The 13,303-nt window shown below is 39.7% G+C and overlaps 1 long non-coding RNA gene across 3 annotated transcripts in view; it reads left to right on the top strand.

The window, feature by feature from the left end:
* Window positions 1-5,416: 5,416 nt before the first annotated feature.
* The window catches only part of LOC122967138, a 93,361-nt gene continuing 85,474 nt past the window's right edge, over window positions 5,417-13,303 (top strand). Inside the window, exons 1-2 of one of the 3 annotated variants that reach the window (XR_006398549.1) lie at window positions 5,417-5,657; window positions 8,192-8,294. This is a non-coding gene — a long non-coding RNA (uncharacterized LOC122967138). The remainder of the gene's footprint in view (window positions 5,658-8,191; window positions 8,295-13,303) is intronic. The other 2 variants (XR_006398560.1, XR_006398542.1) reach the window with 2 other exon arrangements.

Genomic DNA, 13,303 nt, shown 5'->3' with positions numbered 1-13,303 from the left:
ATTCTAACTATCATGTATTTACTGTGGCATTATTTATTATTTGTCATTATGTTTATTTTTCTTAAATTCAATTTTTTCTGGCCCCTTTTTAACATCTGGCCAGGCACAACAGATGAAAATTATTTATACCAAACTCTGGATCATTTGCAGTTCTTTTCCCCTGTTCATCAATGAGCATTGTCCCAGACAAATAAAACAAACAAATATAAATAAAATACAAACAAAAACTGAAAAAAACACTATGTTCATGTTATAGTATGAAGATATTTGATGTAAAAAAAAAAAAAAAGAAAAGAAAAAAAGGAAGAAACTTGATTTTGAAATGTTTGACATGAGAGTCATGAAAGTCATGACGTCCCATCTGGGTTATCATCTGTTCCACTTGCTTCTGTAACTCAATGCAATCTCTTTAGTAAAAAATTGTGTATTCCTGGAGTTTACTTTCCATATTCTGACAAACTGGTATCCACTGCAGATCATCATTCATTTAGAAGTTGAAACCTTCACAATTTTAAAAAAGTTAAACAATTTTTTTTAGTATTCTAAAAACTACAGCTCCCATGAAAATTTACTGGTTTGTTACTTTTTTCATTGTAACCGGTCCATATTCATAGTATTCACAAACAATTTTCCACCTTTTTAGCTGTGATCTCTACTGTCTAAAAACTTTGACTCTTTATACTTGCATATATACTAATACTGTAGTAGCCTATATACAATCTTTGAGAACATTTCTTTGCACTTATTTCCTAGCAACAGTTATGAGCTCAGGCAAAATTTGTATTTAATACAGCAGCCCTGACATTTAGTATCATGTGCAGTTTTTGTATTATACAGAGACCCTAGGAAATTATGTAATGTGTGTCCCCAAGTCTCGGTTATCTCACATACACAGTCACACACTGGTCAGTCTCTTGGGGAGTGAGGTGGAGCTGAGCGTGCACGGAGACCTATATCCCTATGACCTCATTACTATTCAGAACCAGTGGTGAGAAGACGAGTAGTGCTGCATTCCCAGTGCAGCTCACCCCCAGCATGAGATGATGTGCACGAATGGGGGGTTGTGGGGTGGGCAGCTTCCCCTTAACTCCACCCCACCACCACCACCACTACACACATATACACACACACTCACTTCCTCCTGGGAGATAGGCGGCCTCTGCTTTCTGTCAGGGTGTCCTCACCGGCAGACCTTCGGGGCCTCTTGCTTGGTGGGAATCTGGTCTTCTCACTCCCCCTCCCTACAGATGAGAAGGAAAACAAGACCTGAGGAAGACACTGCTGCTCATCCTCTGCTATCATCTCCCATATTTTCTTTCCTGTCTCTCTCCTACGCCCCCGTCCCCTTCCCTTCTCTTTCTTCTGCTCAGCCGATCGATAGCGTTAATTGGCTCACTCAGTCACAGGTACATTGATTGCGGTCACTAATAAAAGGGTTATTGATTGGTACTTTGTTTAACACTGGCCCATGCAGTGAGAGCTGCCCTCTAATACTATCCTGACAGCAACCTTTTCCTGTTTGCCAGTCTCTTAATGTCATAAATTATGTCGGTCAATTAAGGAGATTTTTCTTTCCTCACTTTTCCTCACGTTCTTTCCCCTACAGTGGCTCCTGAAAAGATGAGAGCGTAGAGCAATAATCCAACATAGATATTATGCTTGTTCGTTGTTAAACTTACACTCAGATGAGAAGATTGATATCAGTTTCATGTCTATGCATCTGGTATAGAGATTTATCCTTTTTATTAAACTCAAGAAATGTATAAAACAGTGCAGATTTTGGTTTAAGAGACACTTCAGAGTTTGGAGCTATTTGTCAGTTGTCAGTTTATTCATCTGCACAGCTCTGCACAGCATCTGCAGCCATATAGCTAGTAATCATAAGTGAAAAGCATTGTCACGCTTAGACATTAGTTTTTAGAATGAGTGGCTTGATCAGATGCAGTGGGCTTTTCAATTTTGCTGCAAAAATGCAATAATTAGCTGAAGAGAGGGTCTAGCTAGATAGAGTGATTTCCAACCAGCATACCATACCTGACAAATAAGTTTTTTAATCATTGTATTCAGTATTTGTTGATCAGAAAATAGCTGCAATACTACTTCAAAAACTACACTATACACTAGAATATAAAGGTACAGTACATTAGGTACACACATAATGGGTCAAAATACTCATGTTCTCAATATTGCCTCAAGTGACCTGTTCTACACTTTCTAAATGTACAGGATTGTAACTCAGACTGCTGAACTGCTCATATACAGCTTCAGGGGAACTTTAAATTACATTTTTTCACAAAAAAGGACTGTGGATTTTGTCCCCCATCACTCACATTGAAATTGCTTTAGGAGGGGATCTCTTCAGGGCCAGTATGAACAAGACAAACAATTATAGTGACCAAAATCTGTCTCAATGTACACATGGGCATTTAAGTATTGTGGTGAGATAGACTTGAAAAAGCCCAAAAGGTAACAGATGGTGCCATTTTGTAGCTGTATAATGGGAACTCCAACAGCAAGAAGCTTATATATGCCAGAAGTTACATTTCTGCTCTAACTTTTTCTCATAAATATACAGTGAGGCTGATGTTTTAGACTAATCTAGTCACTGCTTTCCACTTCCAAAGTCAGTTCATATTTGCTGTGTCTTTTCTCACCCAGCCACCAATGAATTTTGGCAGTGCATAATTTAAATCCAAATTGTATAATTCTCAATACATTCATTCATATGTTACATGAAGCAGGAACGTTTAACAACATTTGCAGATAATTGACTGCCTCAATTAGATCAGTACAAGGCAATTTTCGCTTTACATTTTTGGTAGACATGTCTCTTCCCTTTGTGAGGAACACTCAGGTTGACAGGAAACAGCCTGTGCACTATTCTCAACATGAACTCAATATCTACTTTTATTGCAATTAGTTGTGCGCTATCCTTCATCGAGCAGTGGTGGAGCTTTAGTGAGTCGAAAGCAGCTCTCCTGAGTATGAAAACTGGAAACGGGGTGTAAGTACCTCCATGAGAGATTTAATTATCTCCATTAAATATTCAATGATCAATAGAATTTGTTTTAGCCGATCAATAGGTGGCCAGACCTGAGAAGGACAATGTGCATAAGTTACTATTTGCATTTCAAAGCAGCCTCTGTCACGTGGCCCCATTGGAAATCCATACCATTTTGTTAGGCTGTATTTCATATTTAGCTGCTTTATCCCCTTATCACTGACTGCTATTGATTCCCTTCCCTTTATTTACTGCCTGCAAACTGCTTTCGATTTAAAATGTCAAAATGTTTTTAGGGAAACTGATATACTTCCATCTGCCTTCCTCGCATCATATCTTGCTCTTTATTTCTCTCCCCCCTCTGTCTCTCTCTTTCTTTCTGTAATTCCCTTGTCTCTCTTTCCTCTGTCTCCCTCCCTCTCTCTTACTACTCCTCTCAGAAGAGTTGGAAATTAAACCCTGTCATCTTCCCACCCACCGTACAGATCTCTGCTCACTCGGGTGTGAATCTGCACATTATTCAAATAAATATCTCAGAAGTGTCAGGGGAATACTCCGAGCCACTTCAAAGACACCCACCCACCCCACAACCCCTCAATATTGCTTGTTCCTGCTGGAGTCCTATTTTGTTTACCTGAACCGGCTCTAATGGCTTGTTTTTCCCAGCACCTATCACATGTTCAAGAGCAACATTTAGCCAAGTTCAAGTGCACATGTGTTCGGGTCTCACCTAGGCTTTGATTGTTCTGCAACACAGGATGTGATATCACTTAGTTTCGACTGAAAACATTGTTTCTCTCTGTTTTCCTCGCAGTCTTTCATTCACTCAGCAGATATATGGTTCACTATGCAAACACTGCCCAAAAATATATAATATGCTTGGGTTACAAGTACGATGAAATTATACACTTCAATGTTTTTTATGTGATGGCCACTACATTAAGGCCAGAGGCAGTATGATGCCCACAATGAAGTGAATTATTGTAGAGCAATAAATGAAAATCTTATGTATCAAAAGAAAAAATGTCATCAATATTACACATACACAGTAATGTATGAGTGTATGGTATGCAGGATTTATTATATGAATTTTTATACTGTTTGTGTCCAGACACAATAAAACCAATGTAATACATATCAAAATCTTTGCAATATGATGACCTTAGATGATATTGTACCCGTGCAACCCACTGTAAAACGGAGGACTTGTGCAAGACTGTTACCACATTGACAAGGGTCACAACTTCATAATTCACACCACACCAACTTGGAGCTTTACACAGTGGGCTACAGTAAACAGGTGATCGAGCTGATGAAACTAGTACAGAAGGAATGTTGTGCTACATCCATTATGAAATGTCTAACATTAGTTGGATTAGTGCTGTGTGCTCTCTCTGTTGAGTTATCTATTAGCAGGCCTATCTATCAGAGCAGCCAGGAGACCACAGAGGTCAGGGAGTTAACCTTCAGAGGCCTGAGGGCTGCATGAAGCATCATCAGTGCCATCAGGATACATGGCCTCAGCACTACTGCACAGCTGGGGGAAGGAAAATCTGGATGAACTGAATGGGTGTGTATGTGTGTTTATATATGCTTGCACATCTGTGGTGGGTGCCTGTGTGCATCTGGGTAGGTAGTGTAAATATGAGAGTCAGTGAATGATGGGTAAGATGTTGCTAGCAATACTCTCAAAAGCAGAAGGAGACAAATGCTAGAGTAGCGATGTGTGTCTGTGAAACACCTCTGCTACAAAGTACACCATATACACTATTGTATATATTTTAAATTGAATTCCATTGCTATTAAACATTTTACACCATGTAGGGATTACATCTTTATTTAAAAGATGAACACAGACAGACCTTATGGAAAAAAAAAAATCTGGGATAGTGCCCTGGAGACTTGTTGTATAGCTTCCCACTCAAATATCTAAGTCTAGATTCTTGGTGAACCAAACATAAAATGTTTTATATTCTATTCTATATCTAACTATTCTATCCAACAATATACTGTTCACGGTTCACATTAGTAAGCTGTGAAACTGAACTAATAAAAATGTTTTATGAATAGGCTACACAATATAAAGTTTATACACACATACAATACACAATAAAAGAAATGAGTAGGCTATGTAAATACATGTGGGCTATAACCGAAATACTAGAAAACCTGTCTCTCCATGTCTGTTGTCATCTAGAACAACACTTTTTTATTATTTATTTAGGTCAAATGACCTTATTTTACTTTTACTCTTTTTTACTTCCCAAGCACATTTGAGATTTAAATAGTACCAGTTAATGCTAATTTATTTAGTTACTTGAGAGAAAATGGGATGAAAACAGTTTTTGTCCTGTCCTGTAGGTATTGTTCCGCACCAGCAGGTGGCAGAAATGCGCGTTAGCGTTTGTTGTCACCTGCTATTAATCAGAAAAGAAGAATTTTCTTTCTTTCTCTCTGTTTTTACAGTTCAACACCTTTTTTAAAATAATGTAAAATAGAGACCGAACATCTGTACAAGCATTCAGGTTCAAGTTAACTGGAAAAGAAGAGGACCAATTCAACATGTCGTCATGGTTACGTCGGAAAGTACGCACGCAACTATTCTTGAGCTTGACTCTGGCAACAGCTACACCATTGGTCGGTGTGACCAACTGCCGTAAGTAGTATGCTGTATTTTGTCCATTCAGTGTCGACATTTTTATGTAGCCACCTCACCTACAACATAACCTCAGCTAATTGCTGGCTACATAAACAGTTGTTTTCAGCCAACCTTGCTAGGTTTGGGAGGCTAGCCCCTAACTTATTACAGGAAAGACCGTGTGAGCTAGCTAACATATTGACTTGTACCTTAACGTTAAAACCGTTGGAGATGGAATACTGACCATTAAATAACCCTGTACTCAAAATCTCGGGTAGATTACCATAATAATTTTTTTTCCCCATATATTTTTTTTTATCCTTTTTTAAAAATGAACTGTTCAGTCATTTAGCTTATCGTCAAAATGACAAATTGCCATAATTTACTATAGCCAAAAACTGGTCACTTGGACCAAGTGTAAGTTACAATGACAACAATAACAAAAAACAAAACAAGAAAAACAACAAAACAAACGAAAACAACAAAACAATAACTGTATTTGAGAAGTAACCAACAAACGTTTGGCAGTTTTGGCGTTACTTGATAAGTCTGTCAGCCATTTTGTTAGTGCTGAAACGTAATGAAGAGAAATTTAGCCGCCAACCATTTTATTAATCGAATAAGTAATTTATAAGTAAAAAAAAAGCCAAACATGGTCTATTTCCAGCTCCTGCAATGTGAAGACTTGCTGCTTTTCTCATTATGTCATTGTGAATTGAATAACTTGGACAAAACAGGACCTTTTGAAGATGTCACCTTGTGCTGTGGGAAACTGTGATGGGTATTTGTCAGTATTTCCTGACATTTTATCTCTCTCTCTCCAATGTTTGGATCTTACTGAGGCCTGTCCTATCCTTTACACATCCATGATCCAGACCTCTGCTTCTTCAAAATGCGAGATTATACACACTGAAAGACATCACTCATGATTGGGCCGGGACACTTCATCTTGTATGTTTAAATTGCTCCCAGCAGTATCCTTAATCTGGGTGGAAATCAATACAGCTTTTACTGTCACATTGGAGGGGCGGGGACCATGTATTGATGTTCAGATGTCATTTCAGGGTGATTTGATGTTTCTGTCCGCTCTTCAGTGAGGAGATGGCATGATAGATCAACTGATGGTGTCTGCTTGCTTTCTCCAGGGTTTAACTGGAGCCTGGTGCTGTTTGGAGTCAAATTGAGGATGTAAAGTTGATTCAGAACGTGCTGAGCTTACAAAGAAAAACAAGAAGAGAAGGTTTAGGGAAATATGTTATTGATTATTTTTTTTGTCAGCAAAGCTGTTTGAATTAAAGCCTGATATCGTAATGGGCTTATCATTGTAAGCTCCAAGCCCAGGACGAGGGCTGTGAACAGACTTTATCATACACAGATGACAGCACGTGTGCACACACATGCATGCATTAGGCCCTTTATCTGGCAATTTGATCACTATATAGAAAGCATTATGTATCTCAATAGACTCTTTCTGCTCCTACCAAAGGCAGAACATTTTTTGTTCTTATCCTTATGTAGTACAGATGTTTTGCATCTGTGTTCACTGTTTAATGACTTTAAAGTGATGGGAGGGATGGGAAGGTATTGTAGGGGTTGATCAGAGCAGGAGTGTGGTATTAGTTGTGGATGGGGACATTGGCGAGGTCCTAAATGCACAGAGAGCAGGAGGACGTGAGAGACGATGATTGGAGAGAAGAGTGAGTAAGGTTTTAAACCACTGTTCATGGGGAAGGACTTCAGTTTTGCATAATCCAGTGGTAACAATAATGGAGAGTGGGAATCAAAGATAAAGATATTGAATGGGATGGTTCCTGAATTCCCACTAGATATTCAAATTCATATCTAAGGCTGGTAGCCCACATATTTTCATGTACACCTATATGAAGATTGGATAGTTAAGATTTAATAATCCATATGTGAGGCTACATTTACTGGAATGTGAAAATTGCTATGAAAGTCCCCCTCCAGTTAAAGATGAGCTACGGTGTATGCTTATTGTTAATTTACTTGGAGGTTTGAGCTTCACTGTGCAGAATCATGTACTGTATGTGCAGAGTTTGACAAAAGAAGGCTGTTTTCACATTCATCTGCTGAAGGCGGTCAGTCTCATTACTCAACTTAAACCTCAGTTTAAGTATGTACAAGTGTTATTTGTGACATCACAGCTGGTTTGGAAGCCAATCAAGGTCCATCTTGTGCAACTTATACAAGTGTGATGTGGAAACTTGATGCCTCCAGTGCACATACGCTGTTAATTGACTTTTCAGTGGATTAGGTGACTTGTTGTCACCCAGCAGTTAAACTTTTGAAATGAACATATCTGCATATTCATCAGCTCTGGGTTTTTCAGTGAGGGAGTAGGACGAGATGTAAAACTTTGAGTAATTTAACTTTTTTGTGGAAAAGTCATGTCAGATAGAAATAAATAAAATAATAAATAAAGCAGAGTATTTTATGTAACGTTTTCTCGAGGCAAAACTTAATATGTTTAGAGACCTATTTAACCGAATTGAGACAATAAGGTTGGTGTTTTTTTGTTTTTGCTTCTTCAGGATTGAACGGTAAAATAGGAGGCAGCCAATGCAAACTGGTTTGATGAAGAGACAGGTCCGTACATCAGTTTGGGTGAACTCAGACCTGCAACATATCATCAAGGTAAGCAACATTTCTTACTGTGCCATTCCTGTCATATAGAAAACCACTCAGATTCCAAAGAACCCAACAAGGTCACAACATGATCGTAATAAATAAAACACATTTGATCAAAGTGAGACAAAATAAAAATAGTAAATAAAAGAAAAACAGTTTCCAATTTGATATAAAAAGCAAGTGACCAGCTAAAAGACCTGTTGATTAAACTTGCATGTTATACAGGCTGATGGCTTCATGCTGTGCCCACACTACAGGGTCTGATCACAGTTGTTGATGTATGCAACCATGAGGTAAAGGAGTGTCCTTTATGTTGCTGTGTTCATCTTTGTAAGTGCCCCCAACACCTCACCTCTCCCTCCATGTCTCCTCTTTTAACTTCATATTTATAGATTTAGCATTTCTCCTAACTGGTACTGTAGTCCCCATGTCTGTCTGTCCCTGCCCTACTGTTTCTCTCTAAGGAGTCTTGCCTCCTCCCCGACAGCCCGTGAGCCCTAGAGTCACATTTCAGGCCTGACTGCTACTTAAAGGCCCATAATCTGCTTGGCGAATGGCTACGGTGTGGCGGCCTTAGCGGAAGCAAATTATTCGCTTTAAGGACTCCTGCTGCTGTGGGACTCGGGGCTAGTGGCTGGTGCCGTTAACGTTAACACACACACAGTGCGCAAGCCATCATTATTTATTTAGCCCGTTAAGTGTTTAAAGTGGAAGGGGTCCACCGGGACACAGCATGGTTGATGAAATTATTCCACATATATATATGGTTAAATCCTTCAGGGAGAGGAGCAAGGGAACATAGAAAGATGAAGATTTCCCTATGTTTTTAGATGCAAGGTCTGATCACATGATAACAGATTGAGGGTGTTAGTGTGCTTGGCTGACATGGTGGTATTACAGACCTCACAACATGGGAGGAATGTTGATTGTTGTCGTGAATGTTTCCTGGACTGTGTGTGTGTGTGTGTTTGAGAGATAGTAAGCCAGTGTTTGTCTATGTGTGCCAGACAAGAATAATATGTGTCGGTGTATGGTTGTGTCAGACAGGGTGTTACCAATTGGCAGTTATAATGCCACTACAACTAACCTCAGTTGCTTAGCAAACAGCAGCTGAAGATAAATATCGATATCCTCTAGAATTTACAATGCCAAAGGCAACCCTTATTCACCTTGAAGCGTGTAGGTGTTTGTGCACAAGCATGGTTGAGTGTTTGTATGGAGCCGTGTTTCTGTGTCCAGGTGCATCTGTTTGATCACAGTAATAGACAGAGGGGATAGCATATTTGTTTTCTCTATATGTGTGTGGAATAAAGAGTCCCAGCATTAATAAGTAATCACTGGATGTTGGCCCTCCCATAACATGTTGGGCCAGCAGCACTTGCCCTCAGTAATGACACCATTACAGAACCTGAAGTAGCCAGCAGCTGAGAGTTTACCTCTGGGAATCCCTTCTCTGTCTCACCTCTGCCTCACCTCCTATCTAAGACTATCAGGTTGTCTTTTGCAGCTGAACTTGCAGTGTTGGACCTAGGAATGTCAACGATTAACTGTTAATTGGTTAATCAGTTAACCACTGAGAATATTTTTGACCGGTTACGCATGTCGGTCTATAGGTTAACTTGCATACTAGGGTTGAGTACTGAACTTGTTACTTCATGTTATTCACGTTAAATCAATCGGTGCCAAATTTCGGTACATTGCGGGACTGAGAGTGAGCGCAGCCCCGAAATAAGTTTTAAAAATACACATTTACTGACCGAAGTGTCTCACACGGAGTGTCCAACACTGACAGGAGCACCAACCTGTACATAAAAAGAGACATGATGGATCCATTTACCAGCCTGAACTGTGGCTAGTGGCTAGTTAGCGTGGCCAGCATCGTTAGCCTAGCTGTTCCATGCTGTGTGTAGCCCACATTGACTGTATATAAACATGGACATCATGACAGCTCCCCAAAAGTGAAGCCAAAACCTCTTGATTGCCTTTGGTGGCTGGCTGCAGTATAGGTCATAAGTCCCGTCCCCTCTATGTTAGCGGACAGGACATGAGCCAAACTAAAAAATAAATAAAAATAAACTTTTCCCAAAGATGGTTTCTGTCATTTTAGGTAGCTGTTATCACACTGATGTTGATTTTTCTGATAAGTTTGTTTATAATTGGTTATTTGACGACCATCATCCCACCACCTGACTCTACTGCGCAGACTTGTTCATATTTAGATACAGTCAATGGTAGCCCACAGACTGTATGAAGATAAGATGTAGGCTAGCTGCGGTGTATTGAAAGCAAAATTAACCGAAACTGACATCCCTAGACCAGCAGTGCAAGTGCATAAATGCAGCAGTACATACATGTTGATAAAGGATTGCAGAGGAGTCTTTACCCACCTGAAAATACTTTACCAACCACTTTTTTGAAAAATATATTGTAGTTAAAACTTTGTAAGGCTGATCCTTATAATGTAAATACATAGTACACATCATACTAAGTAGTACAAACTTAATTTTAAGTTGTGTGAATATACTGTACAGAAGGGAATTTTTCTGTGACAATAATGAAGTAAATAAATAAGTAACTGAGAGGGTGTCTGGGCTCAGCCTGAGAGATGGGCTTGGACATCCGGGGGGAGCTCAGAGTAGAGCTGCTGCTCCTTCACATCAAAAGGAGCCAGCTCAGGTAGTTTGGGCACTTGTTTAGGATGCCTCCTGGATGCCTACCTCTGGAGGTGTTCCAGGCAAATCCAACTGGTAAGAGACCCCGGAGCAGACCCAGAACATGCTGGAGGGACTACATATCTCTTCTGGCCTGGGAATGCCTTGGGATCCCCCAGGAGGAGCTGGAAGGTGTTGCTGGGTATGGGCTTTCTTTCAGTCTGATGCCACCGCAACCCGGTCCCAGATTAGCGCTGGAAAATGGATAGATGGATGGAACAACTAAGTGAAAGTCATAGATTGCCTGAATGAATGTTACATAACCATAACATCTGATTTCTACAGCAGACTTTTGGTGCCTGTCGCTCGTATCGTATCATATTATATCGTATCGTTGGAATTTTATTGATACCGATATCGATACTGATACTGCTTTTTGATACCGATACCTATCTATACTCTTATTGATACTACTCTTCATAACTTGGTGCAAAAAATAAAGACTCGACATAAAAAGATGGGAAAAGATTCAACAGTTATGTTATTATTACTTTTTTTTGCAGAAATAACAAGTTAAATTGATTTTTGAGTTTCTTGTAGGCCTATATATAATGAGGGATGAAGCTGTGGCTGGCTGCTGCTTGCCTGGCGTTGTCTATGGGATTATTTAGGAACATAAATTAGAAGTGCTTAAAACGTAAGTTAAGTCCTAAATTAACTTATTTTGATAACGATAACAAGTGTTACCTTGACTTGACGAGGTCGAGACAGTCGCATTTTTAGTTTTGCAAATCCCATCAGCATAGGAGCCAGGAGGCTGCACTGAGGACGTAGGTGCAGCAGCTGCTCTGCTAAAGCAGTCAGACACTGAACTGCTTTAGATTTATAGAATGTTGTATTTGTAAGTGTTTCATGAGGTTGCTGGTGTTACCCCCTTTACATACAACTACTTTTTACATATATTGCATTTAGCTGCATTTTCATTACATTTAGTAAAGTGAGCCCACACTTTTGAACATTTTGTTCTGTTAGCTATGACTGGAGAGCACAGAATGTAAACACACAGTTACTTAACGTCAAATGTAATCACCTGATGCCGGCAGCTTCATCATCATTAGGGGACGGTTATGAATTTGAAAATGCCGGCAATGTTAGAATGAATTAAATAAATACTGGTAGCAGCATCGTTTGTCCAGGAGCTTATCAGTATTTCAGTACTGACCAGTCAGGAACTGGTACCAGTTTATTACCGGTTCTCGATACCCATCCCTAGTTGCTCACCGTCTCTCTCTCCCCTTGTTTCCTGTCGTATCTCTACTGTTGCTATTATAAAGGCATAAAAAAATAACAAATCCAGTTACGGCCATATCTAACCAATGTGTAAAACTCCAGTATTTGAATGCAGTCAACATTTGTGAGAATGTTCTGTGAATGTGTAACTTGTAATAATAAAGACATTACACAGAGAGAAAAAGAGAGGAATTGAGCTGATACTTATTAGATAATATGAACTAAGATGATAATAAATACAAACAGAGAGAGGGCTGAAGAGAGAGAGAGAGAGAGGGGGACTGAACAGATTGAATGGCTAATGAAATGGGTACCTCCAGGCCTGAATAAATTCTCTGGTCTGGCGATCCCCCAGGATGCTGGCCTCCCAGGGAGATTAATGACCACTGGGCCATGGTATAATGAAGTAGTTTGCCTTGGCAATGTGCTTGTGAATTCATCACAGTGTCCACAAGTGGGCTGGCCGAGCACAACATCTTTATAAATCCCCCTCACTCTCCTCTCCCGCTGCTGCTGATTTATGGTTCCGCCACCCCCAAATGGTTTGGCCCCTCTCACCAGACCCCACCCTGGCTGACCATCACTATCCTCCCGAAATCCAGGTCACTGCACTGATGGGGAAGAAATCGGAGGCTAATCAGATAATGGGAAGTGAAAATGGGCGAGAGTGAGTCGGAATCTTACATCTCTCAGCTCCTGGTTTATCTGTCTCCGCTTCACAGCCCCTGTTTCAGTTGCATGCATGAAGACCTGTTAAAGGTGTTTCACTCTATTTTCTATATGTCTCAACTGAATTTGCAATCTCATTGTCTGCATTCATATAATCTACTCTGATTAATAATACCATTACCATAAGAAACACAGAGAACCTCGGTGGAATAACAAAAACATTGATTTAATAAATGTGCTTTCACTTAAATGATAAATAGTAGTTTTTAAAACAAACAAAAAACATTTTTTGTGCCTTTAGCCTTACAATTATTTCAAACTAATGAGAAATGTGCTCACACAGGTAGAGGGGAGGGGGAAAAAAACTACCACAGAGAACCAGATTTCTTTCCTGGCAGTGGTGTT

The sequence above is a fragment of the Thunnus albacares genome, chromosome 1 (genome assembly GCF_914725855.1).
Source record: "Thunnus albacares chromosome 1, fThuAlb1.1, whole genome shotgun sequence".
NCBI classification, from domain to species: domain Eukaryota; kingdom Metazoa; phylum Chordata; class Actinopteri; order Scombriformes; family Scombridae; genus Thunnus; species Thunnus albacares.
Note: the sequence above shows the minus strand (reverse complement) of the source record. Positions and strands in the feature narration are given on the sequence as shown.